Below are 19,364 nucleotides of genomic sequence, written 5' to 3' on the forward strand. Positions count from 1 at the left end.
AATTATGCACATTTTGTAAATAGGATCTAGGCTCAGGTCATCAGAAACAGAGTTTTCACCCACACAAATTTCTGGCAGGACATTTGAAAATTATATGGAATGAGGGAGAACTTCTCAATACGCAGGGCTTCCCTAAGCATTGCAGGGTATCTAGCAACCCTAGGCCCTCTCTACCCTAAATCCAAGAAATGCCTTCTGTCTCCAAGTTATTTGGGCAACTTCCCACAACTTCCAAACAACGGAGAACCATTACACTACGTATTGAAAACAGGTACCTACCTTCAGAAATACCAAGAGAAAATTCAAGAATTTATCCACTACTATTTAAGGAGATCCTCTTTACCTGCTTCATATCTCCTGAAAATGCTCCATACCAGGGGTGACATGATTTTACAGAGAAACAAGAAATATACCCCCATGAAACTACATAGGAAAGGCTGGAAACACTCACTAAAATACACTTCTCGCCTAAGAATTTGAGACCTATTCTAAGTTCCTATGCCCATGAAGAAGGGCCAGAATAAGTTACTAATTACTCCGGTTATCAATTCTCAAAGATAATCAAAAGTAGGAACATTTTCTGAATACATCCTTCCAATTTCTCAGCAGACTTCTGAATATATCCTTCCAAATGCTACATAACAACAGTTTTCACTTAGCTTCCCAAAATGTTTTCTTTGAAACAAAATGAATGCTGTAGGTTTATAACGTAATACAATGTGTCTATGTAAAATCAAACAAAAATTAAAAATACTATGCTTAAACAAATATTTATCTGTGAATGGCTAATCAAAGCAGTTTAGCTTTTATTTTAATACCATTATCTCAGACCAACAACAGAAATGATACCGGTGTACAAAGAAAAATGTATATTTAAATATCCATCCAAAACCCTGTACTCCTAACAGAGAAACTATAACATACCATTATTTATATTTTTTGACAATGAAAATTACAGACATATAACTCTTCCTAGATCTCACAAAACGTGAAAGAAAAAATATAAACAATGAAGAAACTTAACCTGAAAAAATATTTCCTTGAATTATGCTGTTAAGATATGAAAATAAAGCACAAAGTTTCCTCATAAGAAAATTTTCCAGCATGAGGAAAACTTAGAGCTTAACCTGTCCAAATCCCTGCATCACGGGCAAAAAACGTATAATAAAACAGTGATAACCTCTCATCATTTCTTATGCTAGCGATATCAGAAAATAAAACTGCATAATTTCTCTTTTTTACCACACAGAGAATTTTTTTAAAAAATCAAAATGAAACATACAAAATAATAGGCCAAACATACACAGTGTAACTTCAGCAGACGGCAGCAGGTATCACGGGCTCAGCACTCAAAAACAGCCTCTTATTTTAAGCTTAATGGGATGGGGAAAGATATTGTATTCCTCAAGCACAAACTACTTAATAAAAAGTTACATAAAATTTTCCATGAGAATGGCTTAATATGAATTCCAATATTCTTAGTCTTTCAAATTGAGCTCTCTCTTTCAGAATTTTACAACGCTTTCTAATAGTTAAACAATGGTAATACAGGTTCCCACTGTCAAGAAATTCTTGATGATTTGTTCTCTTCTTTTCCAGGGCAACAAATTATAATGTTTAAGCACTGCTCGCAAGATAATTTTTAAAGTATACACTGATTCTTGAGAAATTTAGGTCCTCTTTCATTTAAAGTTATGAATACGGCTGTATTAAACGGCTCCCAGAGAATGGAAGAACAAAATTAAGTATCAGTGAGGACACAGTTACAACCAAAAATTGATCAATATGTCCATTTCCTTTTCTAATTTCTTCACACTAAAAACTGGATAACTGTGAGACAAAAAGGAATCCTTACCACAAAACACTCATTTAAAAAATACTTACTAGTTAACCAACTATAACTACTAGCTAAGATAGCTCATGCAAGGAAGCTTTCTAAGGACAGAGAAATGCATATTTATAGTATCAACAAAAACCAAATATCCACAAAGAAACCCTGGATCTTTTTACCTTTTTTCAACTTGTTGCTTTTTTTCAGTAATGTTTCTACTAAGGGTTACTATGTATTTCTAGAAGTATCTATCTGGCCCTACAAAAGAAGACAGTTTGAAAAGAAAAATCCTGGAGAAAATATATCCTCTAAATCATTAAGTCACTTTAATTTTAATGTTAATTCAGGAGTCCAAAAACTCAAGTAGGCAAGTTACCACCTTATAAAGTTTTCACATTGCTTTCAGCTTTATTCTAGTTGGGGCAACTCACCAGTAAAATATAATGGTGCAAAGTAGGTGCTCAATACTTGTTAAATCAACATGTAAATATTAACTATTAAACACTAAAACTAGCACTTAATAATAGATGAATACCTTCATGGCTTGCCAGAAAAAGGGTGGTATCTGTAATCACTGCTAATCTGAGAACGCACAACCAAAAAACATTAGCAACAGATCTCAAGGCAGGATTTTGTATTCAATGTGCATGGATAAACTTGTTCCAAAGCTTTGAAGAAGTACTTTTCAGATTTCTAGAACAGCAAAGCTTTCTCCTATTATTTAACATAGCTTGGGCTGAATTTTGGCCAATTAGGTTTTATCCAGTCTTGTCCCATTACTCACCATTCCTGAAGAAATAGTGTAATTTCCTAAACCACCGCAAAGAAGCAAAAGTCTCATTGATGTCAGAGACTATGACATTTTACAACAATTCTAAACAGATAAAAGAGGGAGATTATTTAAAGAATAATCTAGTCAAGGCCCTTAGTGGCAACCTCTTATCAGTCAGAAGACTTTCTAAGGCCTTTACACTTGTAGTCCTTTCTTCCTGGAACATTTTACCCCAGAGTCTTATCATTCAGGTCTCTCTTTGCTAAACTAACATCTTCAAAAAGACATAGAGCACTTCTGCTACACAGCGAAATGCAATGGTTTTCTCAATGGACTGAATGAATTGACAACATTTGATTATTCAGACTCAGGTATAAGGCTGAATTTTTCTCAAAAATTAGTAAAAGAAATTTGTCACTGCAAAGATAGTAATTTACAATATTTCTTGCCAATTATAAAATTTGAGCTTTCAAGCAAAAATTAGAATTTTGGGAAACTTCTATCTCCCACCTGGTAAGCTTGACAGCTTACCAATATTTAAAGCCTTTTCTGATGAGACAGAAAACGATATTAATAAATTCAAATTTTTTGAATTTGTCTAATGCAATGTGTCAACATCTGCAAGATCTACATAACTCAATGAACCAGTATTTTCCAAATGACCAATGCACAATGTTACAAATGCAGGAGAAAGCGTATATACTATTCATGTGTATCCTCCATATGTAAAAGATCTGTTCAAAGTGTAAAACAGAGCAATGCATTTTAATGTAATGAAGTATAGAAAGCTCAACGACAAGGTTTCAGATTCCACACTGCAACTAACTATAAGAAACTACCACTTGCTGATGAAAATGTTCTAAAATTAGATGATGGTTATAGCTACACGCCTTGATAAATTTACTTTAAAAAAAATGTCACTGGGGCGACCGGATGGCTCAGTTGGTTAGAGCACGAGCTCTGAATAACAGGGTTGCCGGTTCAACTAGATTGAAGGACAACGACTTGGAGCTGATGGGCCCTGGAGAAACACACTGTTCCCCAATATTCCCCAATTAAAGAAAAAAAAAAGTCATTGAATTATACACCTAAAACGAATGAATTATATGGTATATAAATCATACCTTAACAAAGTTTTAATATAAAAAAAGAAACCACTTGCCGAATTTTGTTGTGGTTTCAAAAAATATCCACAATATCTTAAAAGGCTTTTGAAATACTCCTGCCTTTTCCAATACATTTTTATGTGAGGTCTGATTTTTTTCATATACTTCAACCAAAACAACAAATTACAGCAAACCACTGTAACAACAAATTAGAAGCAGACATGAGAATTAGCTATTTTCTATTAAGCTAGACATATTAAAGAGACTTGCAAAATGATTTTTCATTTAAAAGTATTTACATTTAATGGGTTTGTTATTTTTTAAAATATTAATAAATATTTTTTAAATTTCTATTTTAGTCTCTAATATGGCAAACATTAATAGAGCTTACATAAACAAAACCTGCTTGGGGCTCCATAATAATTTTCACAAGCACACTTTTTGTCCTGAGGCCAAAAAATTTAGAATTACTGCTCAACGGGGACCATACAAGTGCTTGAGGGCTCCTCCAAGACCAAAACAGTTATACAAGGGTGAGTTCAGGCAAAACAGGTTCCTGCACGTCACACACTCTGGAAGTATACAGACCAGCGGCCACTGCTCAGGGCTGCTGCACAATGTGCACCACAAGGCTGAACGGTTTCTCACCGTCCGCTCTATAAGGTCTCCAGAGATGAAATTAAACTGGACAGATGTCATTTCAACCCATTATTCTCCACCACTTGTCAAAATGTAACAGAACTTACCTTGAGCCTATTATGTAGGAAAGACTGCCAGAACGAAGAGAAAAGGAGGTAGTCTCAATAACCATTATTGCTAATAATATGGAAAAATAAAAGGAATAGGTCTTTGTTAAAGACTAACTTTCCAATTTCAGAAAGAAAAATGAATATTTTTAGAGATGCGTATGACAGCACAGGAAAGGAGAAAAACGCATAGTTCATAAAAGCAGTTCTAATATTGCCCGTAAAGGAAGAACAGAACATTTTCAACACAAAGTTAACCATTTCATTACTGACAGCACATGTTCTACAATATTTCTCTTTTTGACAAATTTACTCCAAATTCACCATGCAGAGGTAAATGATCTTCAATGAACTTGTTAACCAAAATGAAATAAAGGACATCTATCACAGAAGTTCATTTATCACAGGAATATAAACAATTATTGAGTGTTTTTAGTGAATAGTGACTTCCAGAAATTGAGAGAATCACTCAGGTTATCTGCCTTCAAGAAAAATACCACAACAAAGATAGAAGACCAAAACACACAAAAAAAGCCAGGTAAGAAAATACACATAGAACACATACCACTCAATGGCTTCTCTCTTCCTCTCTACTCCTTGCTCCCACAGGCAGAAACATAACTTGTGATAGGCAATCAACTAGATCAGTCAATTTTCCAACATTAACAGCACACAGAACATCATCCATATACACGTACCTAAGGTCACAGTCATTAGTCTCTTATTTCCAAATGTTTACGAAAACTTCTACTCAAATAATTAAAACTAACTCACCATTTCCTACTCTAAATCTCGTTCCCCTTTCTAATTTCTCTCCATTTCTCATCAACGGCAAAAGCCCACAGTTCACCGCAGTCCTCTCTCTTGCCGCCATATCAGTCTATATCCAAATCTTTCTTTGAAAATACCTCATGGGGGTGCACCTTCTTCTCCATTCCTATTACTCAGATTCACCAGGCCTTCTGCGACACGCTCATTTGCTTTCCCTGCCTTTCTTCCTTCAATCCACTCTGCTGACAATAAAAGCTGCTCCTACACAGGATTTTGTGTTGTCATTCATTCCCTTGGTCAAGAACTCCCATGGGCAACTTTCGGTTACCTTCCTCAAATTCTTCTCCAAATATGTCAGATTAAGAAAGAAAAACTACACACTTTCAAAGGATAAATTACATTATATCTCAATAAAGTTGTCATAAAGGAAAAGAGGGAGGGGAGGAAACTAGGGAGGGAGGGACTAAAAGGAGTGGGAGGATGGGGGGAAACTCTAAATGGTTCTCCATGAAGAACACGATACTCCAAGAACTGAAAGGCTTAGAACACTCAGACAGTTGTCAGGGGCAGTCTGGCCTGCCAGCAACCAACTCTTCCACCAAATAGATATGGCTTTGTTAGAAAGTATTTTCCTCCATGGAGCCAAAAATGTAAAACCTGAATATTTGCACTCATTTTTCCAGTGTTAGCCTTCCAAAGAAAATAGCAAAAAAGAAAGAGAAAAAACTTCCTTCTGCATGGCTGCCCATCAAATACACAGAGTGTAACTAAAATGTCACACATCTTTACTTTCCTCAACCACTTGTTATAAAGCATGGTTTCTAGGCCCCTCTTCTGGGCAAACAAATAAACCACCAGTAATATGGTAAGTTCCAAAGCAGCATGATTTTTAAAAGTAAAATGGAACTATGATTGCCTTTGATCAATATTAATGTAACTAAAAACTAAGTTCATTTTCTGGTTTCTTTTGCACAAAAAATAAAAAGGGTGCCTCCCAACTCATATTTAAATTGCTATCTGCAAAGTTACTGTAAATTAGCAATTCCCTGAAAACAATTCTATTTCACTGAGATAAAATCACACACTACATTGCCCTGTGAAATGCAAGAATGGGAGGGGGGAAAAGGGGCGAGACCTGCAATCCTCTGGCAAATTCTCGTATTTCCTCACAGATAAACCTGGTCAGGTATCTGCACGTTTTTTATTACATTCACTGAATCATTTTTCATAGTACTCTACTACATTCCAGATAAACAAACGTAACCAACTTTATAAGAACCCAGTTTCTCAAATCCACTAGCTGCATACATGACAAGATCCAATGGATGGTTACCTTAAATGTCTATAAGCCACATGTGAACAAATTTTGCTTCTCAAAATGATTAACTCCCCAAAAGAAACATAACTATTTTAAATTTGATTTACTTTTCTCAGGAGATTCCACAGAGTGCCTTTAACACATCCCATTTCTTGAATACCAAAAAAAGATCAAATCTATCTGGAAAATACACTATAACATCTATTTATCCACAATACTCGGAATAGCCATTCATAATTCACCTCTATGTTACATCATAATTATCAAACAGAAAAACTAAATAATCCAAGACATAGATCCCAGATTTTAAGATCAGACTTTAAATGACACTGAAACAATTAGCAACCACATGAAAAAGCTTATATGAATTCAAATAATTACGGCTTTCACCATGTGAAAAATCAAGGTACAACCTAGACTTATAAAGATATTAATAGTCACCAGTGTCCAAAATCTAAATCCTGAATAAAAGCAGACCCCAAAAAGAAAAAATACACAAGCAAAATATTAAACTCACTCGCCACACTATAATATGAAACAGAATGTACTCTGACCACACAAAATTCCAATGAAAATGCTTTAAAATAATTGATTTAAAAATAAGGTTCCAACTAAACTCAACATATAGAAATATCACATAGCATAAGAATTAAAAAAGAAGTATGACAATATCTTGTCAGATGTTGGTTAGAATAAAAAATGTAAATGATCCAATGTTTTAGCTCTGCCATTCAACCAAGTTCACAGCTGGATTTTTATTCTTCATCAAGTAAACATACAAGTAAACATACACTAAAAGCCTTCCTCATTGTCAATTTTTAAAAAACGAAAAAGGACTTTCCTGTTAAAACATATATTATCTGTTCCATCTCTCCAACCACCACCATGAGGTCTAACAATTAAGTTCGCGAACTCATCCTAGAAAAAGTGCTATATGCCTCATTGCTTAATATCCGTACGATCACCTTCAAGGTACTCCCCTTGGGAAGCTGTGCACCGATGCCAGCGCCTAATTCACCCTTCAAAGCAATTTTGGAACTTTTTTTCTGGAACGCCCATCAGAGCTGTCGTCATATTACCTTTGATGTCCTGAATGTCATCAAAATGTCTTCCTTTCAATATTTCCTTTATCCTCGAGGAAAGAAAGGAGTCATTGGGGGCCAGATCAGGTGAGTAGGAAGGGGGTTCCAATACAGTTATTTGTTTACTGGCTAAAAACTCCCTCGCAGACAGTGCCGTGTGACCTGGTGCATTGTCGTGATGCAAGAGGCATGAACTGCTGGCGAAAAGTTCAGGTCGTGTAACTATTTCACGCAGCCTTTAAGCACTTCCAAATAGTCAACTTGGTTAACTGTCTGTCCAGTCGGTACAAATTCATAATAAATAATCCCTGCTATCAACAAAGGTTAGCAACATCATCACAACAAGTTCGCGAACTTTATTGTCCGACCTCATATGTGAAAGTTCAGTAGCAAAAGAAGTACGAGACATAAAAAGAGTCGGGTATTTATTTTAGAAACAATCTTCTAAAATGACTCCATAAAAATGATCCATACACATTAGGCAATTCTAAGCCAATGTGTTTTACCATTTGATAGGACTCTAGACCAATTATCTCTGTGGCCCAAGCAGATCAAACATTTAGAATGCATCTAAATCCCCAGTCTCAAACTGAAACGGGAAAATTTGTTTAACTACTGTAAATCCTATTAAACCAATCTTCTTTGTAAAGTAGAAAATGTCTGACCTCTGAGGGTTAGGGAGGGTATAATGAATGCAGTTTAATTGGCCCCACTGCTGGCTCACTATAATCTATTAATTAGCATTCTCAGTTCTCTATATCTCATTGCAGTGTTTCACTTTACTTTAAAATTACACCCTTCGTTTTCTGGACCAAAGATATACAATTATAGGATTGTGTGATAATTATAGTGGGTGCAAGAAGAATACATTCCTGCCAGCACGGGTGTTTAATTAGGGCAAGGGGCGGAATCCAGATAAGGCAGTGTTCACCCTCCGTCAGCACATATGGCTTTTTTGGCATTGGTAGTGCTGTGCACTGTTTCCCTTCCACTGGACTGAAGTGCTGAGGCCCCACTAGAGTCTTTTCAGAAGATTCAAATATTTTGCCTGTGAATGTACCTTGATAATTAGAAGGAAATTGCCATTGCTTTTTATCTACACAGCTTTTAAAGTAGAGGCATAATAAGCTGCCTCAATTTTTTGAAAATAAGGAAGTATGCCAATAATTATTTTCCTCATTAAAATGGACATTTCCAAGTTGCTTAATAATAAAAAACATCTTGGTGATACCGTGTTTCCCCAAAAATAAGACCTAGCCAGACAATCAGCTCTAATGCGTCTTTTGGAGCAAAAATCAATATAAGATTGATTTTATTAAAAATCAATTATATTAAAGACCCGGTCTTATTTTACTATAGCAAAATAAGACCGGGTCTTTAATATAATATAATATAATACCCGGTCTTATATTAATTTTTGCTCCAAAAGACACATTAGATCTGATTGTCTGGCTAGGTCTTATTTTCGGGAAAACACAGTAGACATATTTCCAGCATCATCAGAAAAGTGCATTGGAGACTAGCTAATTCAACAATAAATACAGTAACTTCAATTCAACTACCAAAATCCACTTTTAATTTTATATATATATTACATATATATAATATATATACTATACACACATATATACAAACATATACACACATTTATATGTACACATTTATACACATATATTTACATTTACACACACACACACACACACACACACATCTTTCCTGAAAGGTAGATCTTTTAAAGGGAAATGTTTATTCATGTATAATTGTTATGCAATATTCATACTAAGTTATAGTTCAGCCACTTTTCCGGTCAATGGAAGTAAATTGTGATTTTTATATTAACAATACATTTGAGACTGAATAATATTCAAGCATGACGCATTATGATGCTTAATGGTCTAAATATACATATAAAGTACCTCATATCTGAGCACTGATATACCATCAATACATGCTACAAATCTGTCAATCTCATTTTTACAAAACAAAAGGAACCTAATATCCACTCTAGATTTATAGATACAGTTTCGAAGACCTATGCTACATTGATACTTTACCACAAGACTAAAAACTCATTTTTGTTCTTATTTTTTTAGGTCCTCAGTAAATGTTTATTTATTTTTGTTAGTTTCAGGTGTACAAAACAACATAATGATTAGACATTTACACTCCTCAGAAAGTGATAACCGCAACAAGTCTACTACCTATCTGACATCGTATGTAGCTGCTACAATACTATTGACTATTATTCCCTATGCTATACTTTACATTCTGTGACTATATAAATATATATTTATAGTTGACATTCAATATTATTTTATCTTAGTTTCAGGTGTACAGCACAGTGTTTAGGCATTTATATAATCTATGAAATGATTCCCCCCGATAAGTCCAGTACCCATCTAACACCCTACATAATTTTACATTATTGATTATATTCCCCATAGTGTATTTCACACCCCCATGACTATTTTGTGACTACCAATTTGTACTTTCTAATCCCTCTACCTTATCCCCCATCTTTCAACCCCCCTCCCATCTAGCAATCATCAGTTTTTCCTCTAAGTCTATGAGTCTATTTCTGTTTTGTTTGCTCCTTTATTCTGTTCTTTAGAATCCACATATAAATGAGATCATGTGGTATTTGTCTTTCTTGGTCTCATTTATTTCACTTAGCATAATATCCATCCATGTTGTTGCAAACAGTAAGGTTTCATCCCTTTTAATGGTAGAGTAATACTCCACTGATAAATGTACCAAAATTTATCTAGTCATCTATTGCATTTCAGTTGTATCCATATCTTGGCTATTGTCAATAGTGCTACAATAAACAAAGGGGGTGCATATATTTTTTCGAATTAGTGTCTTGGATTTCTGTGGATAAATACCCAGGAGTGGAATTGCTGGGTCATTAGAGGTAGTTCTAGTTTTAATTTTTTGAGGAACGTCCATACTGTTTCCCATAGTGGCTGCACCAATTTGTAATCTCACCAACAGTGCACGAGGGTTCCCTTTTCTCCACATCCTCGCCAACACTTGTTGTTTGTTGATTTATTGATGATAGTCATTCAAAGGAGTGAGGTGGTATCTGACTGTGGTTTTTATTTGCATTTCTCTATTAATACTTTGAGCATTTTTTCATCTGGCAAATCATCTCACTGGAGAAACGTCTCTTCATGTCCATGTTTTAATTGGATGGCTTGTTTTTTTGGTGCTGTGTGAGTTTTTTATAAATTTTGGATATTAACCCTTATCAGACGTATCATAAGCAAATATCTTCTCCCCTTCGGGATGTTTGTTTTGCTGAAGGCTTCCTTTGCTGTGAAAAAAACTTTTTACTTCATGTAGTCCCATTTATTTTTTCTCTTATTTCCCTTGTCTGAGGGGTATATCAGTAAAACTATTACTAAGGGTAATGTCTGAGATTTTACTTCCTATATTTTCTTTTAAAAGTTCTATAGTTTTGGATCTTACATTTGTGTCTTTAATCCATTTTGAGTTATTCTTATATATGGCATAAGGTGGTCCAGTTTCCTGTTTTTGCATGTATCTGTCCAGTTTTCCCAGCATCATTTATTAAGTAGACTGTCTTTACCCCAATGTAAATTCTTGCTTCCTTTGTCATAGATTAAATGACCACATAGGCATGGATTTATTTCTGGGCTCTCTATTCTGTTTCATTGATCTGTGTGTCTGTTTTTACGCCAACATCATGCTGTTTTGATAATTAAACCCTTGTAGTATGATTTTATATCAGGTAATGTGATACCTCCCACTTTGTTATTTCTCAAGATTGTCATGGCTGTTCAGGGTCTTTTATGGTTCCATATAAACTTCAGGATTATATATTCTAGTTCTGTGAAAGATGTCATTGGTAATGTGATAGGGATTGCATTAAATCTACATATTGCCTTAGGTAGTATGGACATTTTAACTACATTAATTCTTCCTATCCATGAGCATGGTAGATGTTTCCCTTTATTTGTATTTTCTTTAATTTCTCTTTTCAATGTCATATAATTATCTAAATACAGGTCTTACACTTCCTTGGTTAAATTTATTCCTAAGTATTTTATTGTTTTTGGAGCAATTGTAATTGGGATTGTTTTCTCAATTTCTCCTTCTGATAGTTTGTTATTGGTGTATACAAATGCAACTGATTTCTGAATATTAATTTTGTATCCTGCTACTTTACTAAATTCATTTATCAGTTCTAATAGTTTTCTGATGGAGTCTTTGGGATTCTCTCTATATAGTATCATGTCATCTGCGTATGACAATTTTACTTCCTCCTTTCCAATCTGGATGCCTTTTATTTTTCTTGTCTGATTGCTGTGGCTAGAACGTCCAGTACTAATATTGAATAAAAGTGGTAAAACTGGGCATCCTTGGCTTGTTCCTGATCTTAAGGAAAACGCTTTTAGCTTTTCACCATTGAGTATGATGTTGACTGTGGGTTTCTCATATGTGGCCTTTATTATGTTGAGATCATAATCTGTTCCCTCTATTTCCCACTTGGCTGAGAGTTTTTATCACAAAAGGATGCTGATTTTATCAAATGCTTTTTCTGTATCTATTGAGATCACCATATGATTTTATTTTTCACTTTATACGGTTATCACATTAATTGATTTGCAGACACTTTTAATTTTTTTAATTGGAGAATACTGGGGGAACAGTGTGTTTCTCCAGGGCCCAAAAGCTCCAAATCATTGTCCTTCAATCTAGCTGTGGAGGGCGCAGATCAGCTCCAAGTCCAGTTGCTGTTTTCAATCTTAGTTGCAGGGGGTGCAGTCCACCATCCCATGTGGGAATTGAACTGGCAACCTTGTTGTTAAGAGCGTGCGCTCCAACCAACTGAGCCATTCGGCCGCCCCTCCAGCAGCTCAGCGGCAGCTCGTTGTCTTCAATCTAGTTGTGCAGGGCGCAGCCCATTGGCCCATGTGGGAATCAAACCCGCAACACTGTTGCTCAGAGCTTGCGCTCTACAACTGAGCCATCCGGCTGCCCCTGATTTGCGGATACTGAACCAACCTTTCATGCCAGGAATGAATCCCATTTCATCATGGTGTAGGATCTTTTTAATGTATTGCTGAATTCGGTTTGCTAATATTTTGTTGATTTTTGCATCTATGTTTATTAAGGATATCACCCTATAGTTTTCTTTTTTTGTAATGTCTTAGCCTCATTTTGGGATCACGGTAATGGTGGCCTCGTAAAATGAGTTTGGGAGCCTTCCCTCCTCCTGGATTTTTAGGAATAGCTTGAGGAGAACAGGTGTTAATTCTTTTTTGAATGTTTAGTAAAATTCAGCTGTGAAGCCATCTGGTCCAGGACTTTTGTTTCTTGGGTGCTTGTTGATTACTGATTGAATTTTGTTGGTAGTAATTGGTCTGTTCAGATTTTTTGCTTCTTCTTGATTCAGCTTTGAAAGATTGTATCCTTCTAGGAATTTATCCATTTCTTCAGATTGCCTAATTTGTTCGTATATAGTTGCTTGTAGTATTTTTTTTTTTTTTTTTTTTTTGTATTTCTGTGCTGTCTGTGGTCACTTCTCTTTCATTTCTGATTTTATTTGGGTTATCTCTTTTTTTCTTGATGAGTCTGGTTAAAGGTTTGTCAATTTTGTTTATCTTTTTAAAAAAAACCACCTCTTGTTTTCACTGATCTTTTGTGTTTTCTTTTTGTCTCTATTTCATTTATTTCTGCTCTGATCTTTATTATTTCCTTCCTTGTACTCACTTTGGGCTTATTTTGCTATTCTTTTTCCAGTTCCCTTAGGTATTAAGATAGACTTGATTTGAGATGTTTCTTGTTTCTTTAGGTAGGGCTGCATTGCTTTGAATTTCCATCTTAGGACTGCTTTCATTGTGTCCCACAGATTTTGGGTCACTGGGTTTCCATTTTCATTTGTCTCAAGGTATATTTCAATTTCTTCCTTGATCTCATTGTTGATCCATTCATTATTTAGTAGTATGTTATTTAGTCTCCATGTGTTAGTGTGTTTTTCAGTTTTTTTCTTGTAATTGATTTCTAATTTCATACCACTGTGGTCAGAGAAGATGCTTAATATGATCTCAATCTTCTTAAATTTACTTAGACTTGTTTTGTGGCCTAACATATGGCCTGGCTTGGAAAATGTTCCATGTGCACTTGAAAAGAATGTATACTCTGCTGCTTTGGGGTGAAATGCTCTAAAAGTATCAATTAAATCCATCTGGTCTAGTGTGTCATTTAAGGCTGCTGTTTCCGTGTTGATTTTCTGTCTGAAGGATCTGTCCACTGGTGTCAGTTGAGTGTTAAAGTCCCCTGCTATGACTGTGTTACTGTTGATCTCTGCATTCATGTCTGTCAATATTTGTTGTATATATTTATTAGGTCCTCCTATGTTGGGTGCATAGATATTTACTAGGGTTATATCCTCTTGTTGGATTGCTACCTTTATTATTATGTAATGTCCTTCTCTGTCTTTTATCATGGTCCCCGTTTTAAGGTCTATTAAAACGGTCCGATATAGTATTGCTACCTCAGCTTTTTTCTCATTTCTATTCCTTTACTTTCAGTTTGTGTGCGTCTTTCGGTCTGAGATGGGTCTCTTGTAGACAGCATATGCATGGGTCTTGTTTTCTTATCCACTCAGCTACCCTATGTCTGTTTCCTTTTTTGCTTTTTTGCTTTTTAAGGAGGGCACAGTGGGGCATACGGGGACAGAACTGAACTGGCAACCTTGGTGCCATCTGCACCACGCTCCAACCCATTGAGCTAACCAACAACCTCCTACCCTATGTCTTTTGATTGGAGCATTTAATCCATTTACATTTATAGTTATTATTGATAGGTACATAGTTATTGCTATTTTATTATTCATATTTTTTATCTTCATTTGTTTGTTTTCTCCTTTCTTCTGCTTAGAGAAGTCCTTTTAGTATTTCCTGTAATACTGGCTTGGTGGTAATGAACTCCTTTAGCTTTTTCTTATCTGGGAAGCTCCTGATCTCTCCTTCCATTTTAAATGATAGCCTTGCTGGGTAGAGTAGTCTTGGTTGTAGACGCCTGTTTTTCAAGACTTTGAATATTTCCTGCCACCCCTTCTGGCCTGCAAAGTTTCTGTTGAGAAATCAGCTGACAGTCTTATGGGAGTTCCCTTGTGAGTAATTAGTTGTCTTTCTCCTGTTTTTAAGATTCTCTCTTGTCCTCAACCTTTGCCATTTTAATGGTGATGTGTCTTGGTGTGGGCCTGTTTGGACTCTGAGCTTCCTAGGCTTGTATGTCTATTTCCTTCACCAGGTTAGGGAAGTTTTTGGTCATTATTTCTTCAAATAAGTTCTCGATCCCTTGCTCCCTCTCTTCTCCGTATGGTACTCCTATGATGTGAATGTTGTTACACTTGATGTTGTCACACAGATACCTTAAACTATCTTCATTGTTTTTATTCTTTTTTTCTTTTTGTATTTCGATTGGGTGTATTCTACCTCATCTCCTAAATCGCTGATTCGCTCCTCTACTTCATCTACTCTGCTGTTGATTCCTTCTAGTGCATTCTTCATTTCAGTTATTGTATTCTTTATTTCTGACTGGTTCTTTTTATGGTTTATATGTCCTTCTTTATGCTTGCTATCTCTTTGTCGAAATTCTCACTAAGTTCCTTAAGAATTCTTATTATAATCGATGCTATAAACTCTGTCTCTAGTAGGTTGGTTGCCTCCATTTCATTCAGTTTCATTTCTGGAGGCTTCTCCTGTTCTTTTATTTGTGACATTTTTTTTGCTTCCTCATTCTGGCTGCTGCTCTGTGTTTACTTCTATGTATTAGGTAGATCTCCTATGTCTCTCAGTCTTTGCTGGGTGGCCTTATTTAGTAGGTGTCCTGTGTCGTCCAATTGCGCAGTCTGCCTAATCATCTGTGCATGTCCTTCAGAGGTGTCCCTTGTGTCTTGCATGAGTTCTGTTGTAGTTGAGCCTTCATTGCTTTTGGCACCTCAGTGGGTGGGATTGACTCCCAGGTTGACTGTGAGGGTTAGCAGCCCATAGTATATGAGCTGCTGTGTGGGGGCTGACCCCTCAGAGGACGCTTTGCCCCTATGGGCTCTTGTGTCTTTGAGAACCCCTCCCCTTTGGGTGTGCCGCTTGTGGGTCTAATCAGGTAGTATGGTGTGGTCTGAAGGTGACCTCTGGGTGTGTTGTTTGTGGTGTCTCTCCTGTGCAGGGCAATTTTGGCCTTACCTATTACAAGCCCGGGGCTACATGGTAGGGGACACAAAGCTATATGTGGTTGGATGCTGCCTGTGCTGGACCTGGAGACATGTGTGGATGGCCTCACTGTGACCTGAGGCTGGCTGCCACCAATAGTGGGACTGAGGCAGCTTAGCAAACGACGCAGGGCCCCCTACGCCTATTGCTGTTCTTATGCCAGTGCCTGGCCTGTGACCACCCTGCACAGAGTCCCAAGAACACTGCAGCCAGCCATCTCCTCAGGCTTGCAAATTCCTGAGGGCTGCCCCTGAGAGGCTGTGGTCCAGTTTCTGGGTCACTGCCCACCACCAAAATGTCCCCAGACTGCTGTGGAATGTCCGCTGCTATAAAAGACCTCCTCTGCCTCTGGGGCGGGGATGGTCACCCAGGCGCCCAGAGTGCCCCTCGCCGTGCAGCTCTAGGTGGGTGGGGCAGGGTTCCGGGGAGCTAAGGGGTGTGGTCGGTGGTTTCTACAAAGTCAATGCAGTCTTGGATTCCACACCAGTGCTGGGCCCATGATCACCCACAAAAATACCCCGAGAGCACTACAGCCAGCCACCACCAGTGTCAGGGCCACCACCACCTGTCTACACTGCGGCACAGGCCTTGGGTTACAGCAAACATTTCCCAGGCCACCACAAGTCCTCTGCTGCTTTAAACAGGCTTCTATAGCCTGTGGGGTGGGACCAGCAGCCCAGCAGTCGAGAGTTTCACAAGCAGGCGACGCAGCACCAGCTGTGTGGAGGGCGGGCACCCAGGGCATCACTAAGACCATGTGCACGTGTGATTCCACCAGACCAATGCAGTCCCAGACTTGGCCCTTTGGGGGATGGCTTAACCCTGAAAAGGTGGCGACCTCCTGTAAGCCACACGTGCGTCAGGTTCCACACAGGGATGACAATGGCTCCTGTCCCTCCTGCTCCTGTGCTGATGCCACACAACTCAGTCCTTCCCTGCACATCCCCAGGCCTCCTAGAGCCACCACCCCTTCACGAGAGACCAGGTTGAGTGCCCGTGAGCAAGCGAGTCCGTGTGCTGGCTCTACAAGAGGGCGTCTGGGTTTCCAGCTGCCTTCCACCCCACTGGGAAGGGCAGACAGAGTCCTTGCTGATTTTCACTGCCAGACACCGTGGGAACTCCTTTCCCTGTTACAGGAACCCTGGGCTGGGGAGCCCAGCATGGGGCTGGGAAAACACTCCCTCTTGAGGGGTTACCACCAAAGTGTCCCTCCCAATGTTCAACCTCTATCTGTGGGTTCAGGGTCAGCCCATTTCACATCTGTCTCCGCCCCTCCTACCAGTCTCAATGTGGCCTCTCTTTTATATCCTTAGTATAGGGTTTCTGTTCAGCTAGTGGTCAGATGATTCTTGAGGTTGACTGCTCTATAATTTATGTGTGATTTAGGGGTGATCGTGGCATAGTGTACCTATCTGCCACCTTGAACCTCCTCAGTTTTGTTCTCTTGATGTTTACAACTCAACACCAAACTATAAAAACTTTCAGAATGTACTATTTTATACTTAGGAATGATAAATTTTTGGTGTTGTACTTCACGTTCTGCAACTGAAATTTTAACTGAAGAAGAACTATTTCCCCATTCTGTTGTCAAATATCATCTGAATACCTTATCTTGTGCATCAATGATTCTCAAGGTGAGGAGACATCAAAATCATCTGGACGGCTCTTTTTTTTAACTAAACACCCTTTTCCTATACACACATTCCTTCTACTGAGGTTCACTGTCATAGTTAATGATTATTACGTATAGGAGTCTATCACAACCCTCAAGTATAATATGGCAGAAAAAAGAATGACAAGCACTGAGCCAATGGTCCCTTGTTTCTTTTCCCTTCTTTCACAATTGAGCCCTAAAATGGCAATAGAGCAAATTCTCTATAGCAGATGAGCAAAAGACTAGTTTAAAAATTAGATGTACTAAATTCTAAAGATCCCAACATTGGATTTCATCAGAACTACCAGAAAGGCATATTTGAAATACAAGTTCCTGGGCACCATCTCCATAGATATTTACTTAGTTGACAAAAAGGAAGGCCTGGAAACCTGTACTGTAAACAAATATATCTGTTGATACTTGATGTATCCAAGCCAAAATTAGGAACAATGTCCTTACTTTTAACACTGGGGTCTATTTCAGTTCTTTTATTTTTTTGCCACATTTTTAAAGTCTTGAAGACTCACATTCAAGGAACTTCCTGAGGAATATTTTTTAAAGCCATTTCCTCTTTTTTAAAAAAGATTGGGTCTCTAGACCTAGAGATTTAAGTATCCTAATAAAACATTCAGATTCTGTGAGTGACAAATTAAATTTAGTCACTGGTTAAAAAGTAAAAGCATACTGTATGTCAACTATACTTTAATTTTAAAAAAGTAAAAGTCAAGTAGTTTGAGGCTATATCTGAGAAAGAATAAAATTACTATAATTTCTAATTATTTTGAAATCTTTGGTTTAAATTAATTCAAGGTTGAGTCTTTAATGCATATTGCATCATATCAAATAAATATGAAGATTTTTAACTGTGATGTTAGTTAAATCAACTAGTACAGACACAAAATTCTATAGTCATTAAAAATTATTTAGATATATACCAGAGGGCCTTAATACATGAAATGTTGGCTAGAAAATGGTCACATCTTATAATATTCCATTCATGTAAAATTTGTATGTGTGTATGCACAAAGATAAGTCATTAGGAAGAAACATCAAAATGTTAACAGTGGAATAGCAAAGTTATCACAGATGGGAGGATTTGGGGTAAAATTTGCTTTCTTATCTGTGTTTTTCTGTATTATTTTTATGATCAGAAAAAAAGCCTATTTTTATTACTGAAAAAGTAAGTCTGGGACTTTAAAATACAAATAACCTAACTAGATATCTACTTCAAGTAACTAAACCAGTAGATCTGAATGCCTGAACTAAGTATTAGTAATAGAATAGTAAAACAGAAATCTTAAATTAGATTTACCTCATCAGAAACAGAGATCATTTGTAATTCCCTCTTTACTTTTTAGCATCATTCAAGAAGACAGCAGAAATCCAAATAAGTGTATTACTTTCTTCATAACTTTCATTAATCTAACCCAAAAATAAAGTATAATACCAATTATACTAACAATGAGGTAGCTACTTTAAAATTCTCCTTTAAGAGTATAGGAGAATTTTTTTAAGGAGGCAAATAATTCAAACTTGCAAGTTTAAGAGAAGTTCTACAAATGTTTTAAACACAATACATTATTAAGATTGTATCTGCTGCAGCTTGAATATGACTTGTTCCCATCTTTGGAGTCATACGTCACTGAATATGACACGGCTATGGTCAAAACATTCAACCATAGCCTGGAAGAGTACAGAAAAATAATAAATGAATGTTTCATCTATCTAATAAGACAGCACTTACTTCTTGAACTGCAAAGCCCATAATTATAATGCCTGGTTATCTCATTTATTTTCTAGAAGCAACTAATCATACCAAGTTGTCTTTCTCCCACCTT

General features: G+C 36.9%; 1 protein-coding gene across 13 annotated transcripts in view; it reads right to left on the bottom strand.

Annotated features, from left to right (window-relative positions):
• Positions 1-19,364, bottom strand: part of ERC1 (ELKS/RAB6-interacting/CAST family member 1) — a 490,623-nt gene that overhangs the window by 422,733 nt on the left and 48,526 nt on the right. The window lies entirely within an intron of this gene.

This window comes from Rhinolophus sinicus, linkage group LG02, assembly GCF_036562045.2.
Source record: "Rhinolophus sinicus isolate RSC01 linkage group LG02, ASM3656204v1, whole genome shotgun sequence".
Classification (NCBI taxonomy): Eukaryota; Metazoa; Chordata; class Mammalia; order Chiroptera; family Rhinolophidae; genus Rhinolophus; species Rhinolophus sinicus.